Here is a 12,604-nt window from a genome sequence, read left to right as displayed (position 1 = left end):
CTCCAGACTTGATCACACTCCTTGTGTGACTGCTCCCCAGCCTCTCAGGCTGGCCTCCGTGGTCACGAGCATCCAATCCTGAATGCCGAATCTGCGGCCCTCTAGAAGATGAGCACTCTGTAATCACCACAGGAGAGACACCCTTGTCCTTGGATATAGGGTTATCCGCTGATGCATCTGAAGATGCGATCCGGACCATTTGTCCAGCAGATCCCACTGAAGAGTTCTTGCGTGAAATCTGCCGAATGGAAGCGCTTCGTAATAAGCCACCATTTTTTACCAGGACTCTTGTGCAATGATGCACTGACACTTTTCCTGGTTTTAGGAGGATCCCGATTAGCTCGGATAACTCCCTGGCTTTCTCCTCTGGGAGAAACACCTTTTCCTGGACTGTGTCCAAAATCATCCCTAGGACCAGCAGACGTGTCGTCGGAACAACTGCGGTTTTGGAATATTTAGAATCCACCCGTGCTGTCGTAGAACTACTTGAGATAGTGCTACTCCGACCTCCAACTGTTCTCTGGACCTTGTTCTTATCAGGAGGTCGTCCATTTTCTTTGAAGACGAATCCTCCTTTCGGTCATTACCTTGGTAAGGACCCCGGGGTGCCTTGGACAATCCAACGGCATCGTCTTGAAACTGATAGTGACAGTTCTGTACCACGAACTTGAGGTACCCTTGGTGAGAAAAGGCAAATTTTGGGACATGGAGGTAAGCATCCCTGATGTCCCGGGACACCATATAGTCCCCTTGTTCTTTGCTATCACTGCTCTGAGTGACTCTATCTGGATTTGAACCCTTGTAAGTGTTCAAATTTTTCAGATTTAGAATAGGTCTCACCTAGCCTTCAGTACCACCATATAGTGTGGAGTAATACCCCTTTCCTTGTTGTCGGAGGGGTAATTTTATTATCACCTGCTGGGAATACAGCTTGTGAATTGTTTTCAATACTGCCTCCCTGTCGGAGGGAGACATTGGTACAGCAGACTACAGGAACCTGCGAGGGGGGAAACCTCTCGACATTCCAATCTGTACCCCTTGGATACTACTTGTAGGATCCAGGGGTCCTGTACGGTCCCAGCGTCATGCTGAGAACTTGGTAGAAGCGGTGGAGGGCTTCTGTTCCTGGGAATGGGCTGCCTGCTGCAGTCTTCTTCCCTTTCCTCAATCCCTGGGCAGATATGACTCTTATAGGGACGAAAGGACTGAGGCTGAAAAGACGGTGTCTTTTTCTGCAGAGATGTGACTTAGGGTAAAAAACGGTGGATTTTCCAGCAGTTGCCCTGGCCACCAGGTCCCATGGACCGACCCCAAATAACTCCTCCCCTTTATACGGCAATACATCTTTGTGCCGTTTGGAATCTGCATCACCTGACCACTGTCGTGTCCATAAACATCTTCTTGCAGATATGGACATCGCATTTACTCTTGATGCCAGAGTGCAAATATCCCTCTGCGCATCTCGCATATATAGAAATGCATCCTTTAAATGCTCTATAGTCAATAAAATACTGTCCCTGTCAAAGGTATCAATATTTTTAGTCAGGGAATCCGACCAAGCCACCTCAGCTCTGCACATCCAGGCTGAGGCGATCGCTGGTCGCAGTATAACACCAGCATGTGTGTGTATACTTTTTAGGATATTTTTCAGCCTCCTATCAGCTGGCTCCTTAAGTACGGCCCTATCCGTAGATGGTACCGCCACTTGTTCTGATAAGCGTGTGAGCGCCTTATCCACCCTGAGGGGTGTTTCCCACCGCGCCTTAACTTCTGGCGGGAAAGGGTATACCGCCAATAATTTTCTATCGGGGAAAACCCACGCATCATCACACACTTCATTTAATTTATCTGATTCAGGAAAAACTACAGGTAGTTTTTTCACCTCACACATAATACCCTTTTTTGTGGTACTTGGAGTATCAGAAATATGTAACACCTCCTTCATTGCCCTTAACGTGTGGCCCTAAAAGAAAATACGTTTGTTTCTTCACCGTCGACACTGCAATCAGTGTCCGTGTCTGGGTCTGTGTCGACCGACTGAGGTAAATGGGCATTTTACAGCCCCTGACGGTGTTTGAGACGCCTGGACAGATACTAATTTGTTCGCCGGCCCTCTCATGTCGTCAACCGGCTTGCAGCGTGTTGACATTGTCACGTAATTTCCATAAATAAGCCATCCATTCCGGTGTCGACTCCCTAGAGAGTGACATCACCATTACAGGCAATTTGCTCCGCCTCCTCACCAATATTTTCCTCATACATGTCGACACACACGTACCGACATACAGCACACACATAGGGAATGCTCTGATAGAGGACAGGACCCACTAGCCCTTTGGGGAGACAGAGGGAGAGTTTGCCAGCACACACCAAAAGCGCTATAAATGTATATAAACAACCCTAGAAGGTGTTGTTTACTATATATGCGCTCTTAATATATAAATATCGCCAATTTATGCCCCCCTTCTCTTTGTTACCCTGTTTCTGTAGTGCAGTGCAGGGGAGAGTCCTGGGAGCCTTCCTCACCAGCGTAGCTGAGCAGGAAAATGGCGCTGAGTGCTGAGGAGAATAAGCTCCGCCCCTTTTCCGGCGGGCTTCTTCTCCCGGTTTTTAATAAACTGGCCTGGGTTAAAATACATACATATAGCCTTAATGGCTATATGTGATGTATTTATTTTGCCACTAAAGGTAATTATATTGCTGCCCAGGGCGCCCCCAGCAGCGCCCTGCACCCTCCGTGACTGAGTCAGTGAGCCGTGTGACAACAATGGCGCACAGCTGCAGTGCTGTGCGCTACCTTCATGAAGACTGTGGAGTCTTCTGCCGCCTGTTTTCCGGACCTCCGTTCTGCCGTCTCTTCAGCGTCTGTAAGGGGGATCGGCGGCGCGGCTCCGGGACGAACCCCAGGCTGACCTGTGTTCCGACTCCCTCTGGAGCTAAGTGTCCAGTAGCCTAAGACTCCAATCCATCCTGCACGCAGGTGAGTTGGAAATCTCTCCCCTAAGTCCCTCGATGCAGTGATCCTGTTGCCAGCAGGAATCACTGAGATTGAAACCTAAAAAAAAAACTTTTCTAAACAGCTCTTTAGGAGAGCCACCTAGATTGCACCCTCTCGGACGGGCACAAAAACCTAACTGAGGCTTGGAGGAGGGTCATAGGTGGAGGAGCCAGTACACACCATGTGATCCTAAAAGCTTGCTTTTGTGCCCTGTCTCCTGCGGAGCCGCTATTCCCCATGGTCCTGACGGAGTCCCCAGCATCCACTAGGACGTTAGAGAAATATATTTTTAATGCTCTGACAACGTCCAGTAACTTGGAGTCCTCCAAGTCACTTGTAGCCGCAGGCACTACAATAGGCTGGTTCAGATGAAATGCTGACACCACCTTAGGGAGAAAATGCGGACGAGTCCGCAGTTCTGCCCTGTCCGAATGGAAAATCAGATATGGGCTTTTGTAAGATAAAGCTGCCAGTTCTGACACTCTCCTGGCCGAAGCCAGGGCTAGTAACATGGTCACTTTCCATGTGAGATATTTTAAATCCACCTTTTTTAGTGGTTCAAACCAATGAGATTTTAGAAATTCCAAAACCACATTGAGATCCCACGGTGCCACTGGAGGCACCACAGGAGGCTGTATATGCAGCACTCCCTTAACAAAAGTCTGGACTTCAGGAACTGAAGCCAATTCTTTTTGAAAGAAAATCGACAGGGCCGAAATTTGAACCTTAATAGATCCCAATTTGAGACCCATAGACAATCCTGATTGCAGGAAATGTAGGAATCGACCCAGTTGAAATTCCTCCGTCGGAGCACTCCGATCCTCGCACCACGCAACATATCTTCGCCAAATGCGGTGATAGTGTTGCACGGTTACTTCCTTCCTTGCTTTAATCAAAGTAGGAATGACTTCTTCCGGCATGCCTTTTTCCTTTAGGATCCGGCGTTCAACCGCCATGCCGTCAAACGCAGCCGCGGTAAGTCTTGAAACAGACAGGGACCCTGCTGAAGCAAGTCCCTCCTTAGAGGTAGAGGCCACGGATCTTCCGTGATCATCTCTTGAAGTTCCGGGTACCAAGTCCTTCTTGGCCAATCCGGAACCACTAGTATCGTTCTTACGCCTCTTTGCCGTATAATTCTCAATACTTTTGGTATGAGAGGCAGAGGAGGAAACACATACACCGACTGGTACACCCAAGGCGTTACCAGCGCGTCCACAGCTATTGCCTGCGGATCTCTTGACCTGGCGCAATACCTGTCCAGTTTTTTGTTGAGGCGAGACGCCATCATGTCCACCATTGGTCTTTCCCAACGGGTTACCAGCATGTGGAAGACTTCCGGATGAAGTCCCCACTCTCCCGGGTGAAGGTCGTGTCTGCTGAGGAAGTCTGCTTCCCAGTTGTCCACTCCCGGGATGAACACTGCTGACAGTGCTATCACATGATTCTCTGCCCAGCGAAGAATCCTTGCAGCTTCTGCCATTGCACTCCTGCTTCTTGTGCCGCCCTGTCTGTTTACATGGGCGACTGCCGTGATGTTGTCCGACTGGATCAACACCGGTTTTCCTTGAAGCAGAGGTTCTGCCTGGCTTAGAGCATTGTAGATTGCTCTTAGTTCCAGAATGTTTATGTGAAGAGACGTTTCCAGGCTCGTCCACACTCCCTGGAAGTTTCTTCCTTGTGTGACTGCTCCCCAGCCTCTCAGGCTGGCGTCCGTGGTCACCAGGATCCAATCCTGTATGCCGAATCTGCGGCCCTCCAATAGATGAGCACTCTGCAACCACCACAGAAGAGATACCCTTGTCCTTGGAGACAGGGTTATCCGCTGGTGCATCTGAAGATGCGACCCTGACCATTTGTCTAACAGATCCCTCTGGAAAATTCGTGCATGGAATCTGCCGAATGGAATTGCTTCGTAAGAAGCCACCATTTTTCCCAGGACTCTTGTGCATTGATGTACAGACACCTTTCCTGGTTTTAGGAGGTTCCTGACAAGCTCGGACAACTCCTTGGCTTTTTCCTCCGGGAGAAAAACCTTTTTCTGAACCGTGTCCAGAATCATCCCTAGGAACAGCAGACGAGTTGTCGGCATTAACTGGGATTTTGGAATATTCAGAATCCAGCCGTGCTGTTTTAGCACTTCTTGAGACAGTGCTAATCCCCTCTCTAGCTGTTCTCTGGACCTTGCCCTTATTAGGAGATCGTCCAAGTATGGGATAATTAATACGCCTTTTCTTCGAAGAAGAATCATCATCTCGGCCATTACCTTTGTAAAGACCCGAGGTGCCGTGGACAATCCGAACGGCAGCGTCTGAAACTGATAGTGACAGTTTTGTACAACGAACCTGAGGTACCCCTGGTGTGAGGGGTAAATTGGAACGTGGAGGTACGCATCCTTGATGTCCAAGGACACCATAAAGTCCCCTTCTTCCAGGTTCACTATCACTGCTCTGAGTGACTCCATTTTGAACTTGAACTTCTTTATGTACAGGTTCAAGGACTTCAGATTTAGAATAGGTCTTACCGAGCCGTCCGGCTTCGGTACCACAAATAGAGTGGAATAATACCCCTTTCCCTGTTGTAGAAGAGGTACCTTGACTATCACCTGCTGAGAGTACAGCTTGTGAATGGCTTCCAAAACCGTCTCCCTTTCGGAGGGGGACGTTGGTAAAGCAGACTTCAGGAAACGGCGAGGCGGATCTGTCTCTAGTTCCAACCTGTACCCCTGAGATATTATCTGCAGGATCCAGGGATCTACCTGCGAGTGAGCCCACTGCGCGCTGAAATTCTTGAGACGACCGCCCACCGCCCCCGAGTCCGCTTGAGAAGCCCCAGCGTCATGCTGAGGCTTTTGTAGAAGCGGGGGAGGGCTTCTGTTCCTGGGAAGGAGCTGCCTGTTGGTGTCTCTTCCCCCTTCCTCTGCCTCGTGGCAGATATGAATATCCCTTTGCTCTCTTGTTTTTAAAGGAACGAAAGGGCTGCGGTTGAAAAGTCGGTGTCTTTTTCTGTTGGGGAGTAGCTTGAGGTAAAAAGGTGGATTTCCCGGCTGTAGCCGTGGCCACCAAATCTGATAGACCGACTCCAAATAACTCCTCCCCTTTATACGGCAAAACTTCCATATGCCGTTTTGAGTCCGCATCGCCTGACCACTGTCGCGTCCATAAACTTCTTCTGGCCGAAATGGACATAGCACTTACCCGTGATGCCAGTGTGCAGATATCCCTCTGTGCATCACGCATATAAAGAAATGCATCCTTTATTTGCTCTAAAGACAGGAAAACATTGTCCCTATCCAGGGTATCAATATTTTCAATCAGGGACTCTGACCAAACTACTCCAGCACTGCACATCCAGGCTGACGCTATAGCTGGTCGTAGTATAACACCTGTATGTGTGTATATACTTTTTTGGATATTTTCCATCCTCCTATCTGTTGGATCTTTAAGTGCGGCCGTCTCAGGAGAGGGTAACGCCACTTGTTTAGATAAGCGTGTGAGCGCCTTATCCACCCTAGGAGGTGTTTCCCAGCGCGCCCTAACCTCTGACGGGAAAGGGTATAAAGCTAATAACTTCTTTGAAATTAGCATCTTTTTATCGGGGGCAACCCACGCTTCATCACATACATCATTTAGTTCTTCTGATTCAGGAAAAACTATAGGTAGTTTTTTCACACCCCACATAATACTACAGGTACCACTAAACAGGGTATCAGCTAAATGTAACGCCTCCTTCATTGCCAAAATCATATAACGTGTGGCCCTACTGGAAAATACGGTTGATTCGTCACCGTCGCCACTGGAATCAGTGCCTGTGTCTGGGTCTGTGTCGACCGACTGAGGCAAAGGGCGTTTTACAGCCCCTGACGGTGTTTGAGGCGCCTGGACAGGCACTAACTGATTGTCCGGCCGTCTCATGTCGTCAAACGACTGCTTTAGCGTGTTGACACTATCCCGTAATTCCATAAATAAAGGCATCCATTCTGGTGTCGACCCCCTAGGAGGTGACATCCCCATATTTGGCAATTGCTCCGCCTCCACACCAATATCGTCCTCATACATGTCGACACACACGTACCGACACACAGCAGACACACAGGGAATGCTCTTAACGAAGACAGGACCCCACTAGCCCTTTGGGGAGACAGAGGGAGAGTTTGCCAGCACACACCAAAAGCGCTATATATGACAGGGATAGCCTTATAATAAGTGCTCCCTGTATAGCTGCTTTTATAATATAATTTTTGCCACTATTTTGCCCCCCCTCTCTTGTTTTACCCTGTTTCTGTAGTGCAGTGCAGGGGAGAGACCTGGGAGCCGTCCTGACCAGCGGAGCTGTGTAAGGAAAATGGCGCTGTGTGCTGAGAAGATAGGCCCCGCCCCTTTTCCGGCGGGCTCGTCTCCCGCTCTTTAGTGTATTCTGGCAGGGGTTAAATATCTCCATATAGCCCCGGAGGCTATATGTGAGGTATTTTTTAGCCAAATAGGTTTTCATTTGCCTCCCAGGGCGCTCCCCTCCCAGCGCCCTGCACCCTCAGTGACTGCCGTGTGAAGTGTGCTGAGAGGAAAATGGCGCACAGCTGCAGTGCTGTGCGCTACCTTTAGAAGACTGAGGAGTCTTCTGCCGCCGATTCTGGACCTCTTCATATTTCAGCATCTGCAAGGGGGCCGGCGGCGAGGCTCCGGTGACCATCCAGGCTGTACCTGTGATCGTCCCTCTGGAGCTGATGTCCAGTAGCCAAGAAGCCAATCCATCCTGCACGCAGGTGAGTTCACTTCTTCTCCCCTAAGTCCCTCGTTGCAGTGATCCTGTTGCCAGCAGGACTCACTGTAAAATAAAAAACCTAAGCTAAACTTTCTCTAAGCAGCTCTTTAGGAGAGCCACCTAGATTGCACCCTTCTCGGCCGGGCACAAAAATCTAACTGGCTTGGAGGAGGGTCATAGGGGGAGGAGCCAGTGCACACCACCTGATCGGAAAGCTTTACTTTTGTGCCCTGTCTCCTGCGGAGCCGCTATTCCCCATGGTCCTTTCAGGAACCCCAGCATCCACTAGGACGATAGAGAAAACAAAGTTGCCGCAAATAAAAAATCTTATTCACATCTAACATCTAGCCAGCGCGGAGCTTCCCGCTCCGTTTCCTGCCTCCCACACTCAGGAACCTGTTCAAGGGTTCCCCCCCTGAGGTAATACCATTGCCGCAGTATCCAAGCACCGCCAATCTCGGTTCTCTCATTGGCGATGCTAGCGTGCTGTCTGCTCCAGAGCCTCTGCTGTTGCCGCGGCCGGACCCCCCTCTGCTCCAGCAGTACACGACTTTTCTCAATCAACGCTACCGCCGGGTATATGTGCAACAGTGACTAAGTTGATGGGGGTTAGAGGTTGATGTCTGCGCTACTGCGGGGAGTTATACTATAGGAAGGGATGGTTACCTCAGCGCTTCTCCTGCAGGCCAGTACTAATCGCTTTTATATATTACTCACTCTGTTTCTGCTGAATTCGATCTCCTGAGAGATGCCGACCCCCTTCAGCCAGGGTCTTTGTCTCTACTACAGTTTTGAGCTTCCGCCCCCCTTTCAGATAGGTTGGCTTGGCTTCAGAATTATTAAATACAAATTATTTCTTTAATGGAGCAAGAGCTGTTCTCCATCTCCAGCAAAATTTTTCAAACTGAGGGATTAACATAGTAACATAGTATCTAAGGTTCAACCTATTTGTGGTCTCCTATGCACGATTATTTTGTATAAAATTTTGACTGAAGTTGATGACTGCCATTACGTTTTACCCCTCTTTTTTATAATAACCATAGTGCGTGACTATGACCCGTAACCCTGGATATCCTTATCCATTAGGAATTTATCTAACCGATTCTTAAAGGTGTTGACTGAGTCCACCATTACAACTCCCTCAGGCAGGGAATTCCAAACACTTATCATCCTTACCATGAAAAAGCCTTTACGCTGTATTATGTGGAATCTCCTCTCCTCTAACCTAAGCGAGTGTCCCCGAGTTCCCTGTGTTGATCTAACCAAAAACAGGTCCTGCGCAAGATCTGTATATTGTCCCCTTATATATTTGTATATGTTGATCATGTCCCCTCTTCATCTCCTCTTTTCCAGTGTAAACATTCCTAGTCTTGCAAGCCTTTCCTCATATTCCAGGGTCTCCATACCCTTAATTAGTTTGGTCGCCTGCCTTTAAACCTTTCCTAGCTCCAGGATATCCTTTTTGTAGTAAGGTGCCCAGAATTGTACACAGTATTCAAGGTGTGGCCTCACAAGTGATTTATATAATGGGAGTATAATACTCTCGTCCCTAGCATCAATTCCCTGTTTTATGCACGCTAATATCTTATTAGCCTTCTTTGCTGCAGTCCTACTTTGGGTACTACTGCTTAGTTTGCTATCTATGAGGACACCTAAGTCCTTTTCCAGTACAGAATCCCCTAATTTTACCCCATTTAGTAGGTAGGTGTTATTTTTGTTCCCGTTACCACACACCTTACACTTGTCTGTATTGAAGCACATTCTCCATTTCGCTGCCCAAGCTTCTAATTTAACTAAGTCATTCTGAAGCGACTCAGCATCCCCCTCCGCATTTATAACTTTACATAATTTGGTATCATCTGCAAAAATTGACACCATGCTCTCTAGACTTTCTGTTAGGTCGTTAATGAAAAATAAGATTTTACTTACCGGTAAATCTATTTCTCGTAGTCCGTAGTGGATGCTGGGGACTCCGTAAGGACCATGGGGAATAGACGGGCTCCGCAGGAGATAGGGCACTTTAAGAAAGATTTTGGATACTGGTGTGCTCTGGCTCCTCCCTCTATGTCCCTCCTCCAGACCTCAGTTAGAGAAACTGTGCCCGGAAGAGCTGACAGTACAAGGAAAGGATTTTGGAATCCAGGGCAAGACTCATACCAGTCACACCAATCACACCGTATAACTTGTGATAAACTTACCCAGTTAACAGTATGAACAACAACGGAGCATCAGATCAACCCTGATGCAACCAAACATAACCCTTATTTAAGCAATAACTATATACAAGTATTGCAGAAGAAGTCCGCACTTGGGACGGGCGCCCAGCATCCACTACGGACTACGAGAAATAGATTTACCGGTAAGTAAAATCTTATTTTCTTTTATCCAAAATGACCATATTGAAGCTACTTGAAACAATGTGTGTTCAATTGTTCACTTAAAGTCTAATCATCCAACAAATGCTCGCACAATCTCTTTCTCATGCTCTCTCTCTCTCTCTCTCTCTCTCTCTCTATGGGGGGTATTTAATTAGGACCGTTTTTCCACCTAAGTGAAAAAACAGCACTTTTGCCCTTTTTTTTAGGATGAATTTTCTCTAACGTCCTAGTGGATGCTGGGGACTCCGTAAGGACCATGGGGATTATACCAAAGCTCCCAAACGGGCAGGAGAGTGCGGATGACTCTGCAGCACCGAATGAGCAAACACAAGGTCCTCCTCAGCCAGGGCATCAAACTTGTAAAACCTTGCAAAAGTGTTTGAACCTGACCAAGTAGTCGCTCGGCAAAGCTGTAATGCCGAGACCCCTCGGGCAGCCGCCCAAGAAGAGCCCACCTTCCTTGTGGAGTGGGCTTTTACTGATATTGGAAGCGGCAATCCAGCCGCAGAATGAGCCTGCTGAATCGTGTTACAGATCCAGCGAGCAATAGTTTGCTTTGAAGCAGGAGCACCAAGCTTGTTGGGTGCATACAGGATAAACAACGACTCAGTTTTCCTGACTTTAGCCGTTCTGGCTACATAAACCTTCAAAGCCCTGACCACATCTAGTAACTCGGAATCCTCCAAGTCACGAGTAGCCACAGGCACCACAATAGATTGGTTCATATGAAAGGATGACACCACTTTTGGCAGAAATTGTGGACGGGTACGCAATTCTGCCCTGTCCATATGGAAAACCAGATAGGGGCTTTTATGTGACAAAGCCGCTAATTCTGACACACGCCTAGCTGAAGCCAAGGCTAATAGCATGACCACCTTCCACGTGAGAAATTTTAACTCCACGGTTTTGAGTGGCTCAAACCAGTGTGACTTCAGGAAACTCAACACCACGTTAAGATCCCAAGGTGCCACTGGAGGCACAAAAGGAGGCTGAATATGCAGCACTCCCTTTAAAAACGTCTGGACTTCCGGAAGAGAAGCCAGTTCTTTTTGAAAGAAAATGGATAGGACCGAAATCTGGACCTTAATGGAACCCAATTTTAGGCCCAAAGTCACTCCCGACTGTAGGAAGTGAAGGAAACGGCCCAGCTGGAATTCCTCCGTAGGAGCATTCCGGGCCTCACACCAAACAACCTATTTTCGCCATATACGGTGATAATGTTTAGCCGTCACGTCCTTCCTAGCCTTTATCAGCGTAGGAATAACCTCATCCGGAATGCCTTTTTCTGCTAGAATCCGGCGTTCAACCGCCATGCCGTCAAACGCAGCCGCGGTAAGTCTTAGAACAGACTGGGCCCCTGTTGCAACAGGTCCTGTCTTAAAGGCATAGGCCATGGGTCCTCTGTGAGCATCTCTTGCAGCTCTGGATACCAAGTCCTTCTTGGCCAATCCAGAACAATGAGTATTGTCCTCACTCCTCTTTTTCTTATGATTCTCAGCACCTTGGGTATGAGAGGAAGAGGAGGAAATACATAAACCGACTGGAACACCCACGGTGTCACTAGTGCGTCTACAGCTATCGCCTGAGGGTCTCTTGACCTGGCGCAATACCTCTGTAGCTTTTTGTTGAGGCGGGATGCCATTATGTCCACCTGTGGCAGTTCCCACCGACTTGCAGTCTGCGCGAAGACTTCTTGATGAAGTCCCCACTCTCCCGTGTGGAGGTCGTGCCTGCTGAGGAAGTCTGCTTCCCAGTTGTCCACTCCCGGAATGAACACTGCTGACAGTGCTCTTACGTGATTCTCCGCCCAGCGAAGAATTCTGGTGGCTTCCGCCATCGCCACCCTGCTCCTTGTGCCGCCTTGGCGGTTTACATGAGCCACTGCGGTGATGTTGTCTGACTGACTCAGCACCGATTGGTCGCGAAGCAGGGTCTCCGCTTGACTTAGGGCGTTGTATATGGCCCTTAGTTTCAGGATGTTGATGTGAAGGCAAGTCTCCTGACTTGACCACAGACCTTGGAAATTTCTTCCCTGTGTGACTGCCCCCCACCCTCGGAGGCTTGCATCCGTGGTCACCAGGACCCAGTCCTGAATGCCGAATCTGCGGCCCTCGAGAAGGTGAGCACTCTGCAGCCACCACAGAATAGACGCCCTGGGGGATAGGGTGATCAGCCGATGCATCTGTAGATGTGATCCGGACCACTTGTCCAACAGATCCCATTGAAAGGTCCTCGCATGGAACCTGCCGAAGGGAATGGCCTCGTATGATGCCACCATCTTTCCCAAGACTCGCGTGCAGTGATGCACCGACACCTGTTTTGGTTTTAATAGGTCTCTGACCAGTGTCATGAGCTCCTGAGCCTTCTCCATTGGGAGATAAACCCTCTTCTGGTCTGTGTCCAGAATCATGCCCAGGAAGGGCAGACGAGTCGTAGGAATCAACTGCGACTTTGGAATATTTAGAATCCA

This window comes from Pseudophryne corroboree, chromosome 6 (assembly GCF_028390025.1).
Source record: "Pseudophryne corroboree isolate aPseCor3 chromosome 6, aPseCor3.hap2, whole genome shotgun sequence".
NCBI lineage: Eukaryota > Metazoa > Chordata > Amphibia > Anura > Myobatrachidae > Pseudophryne > Pseudophryne corroboree.
This window is presented reverse-complemented; position numbering follows the sequence as displayed.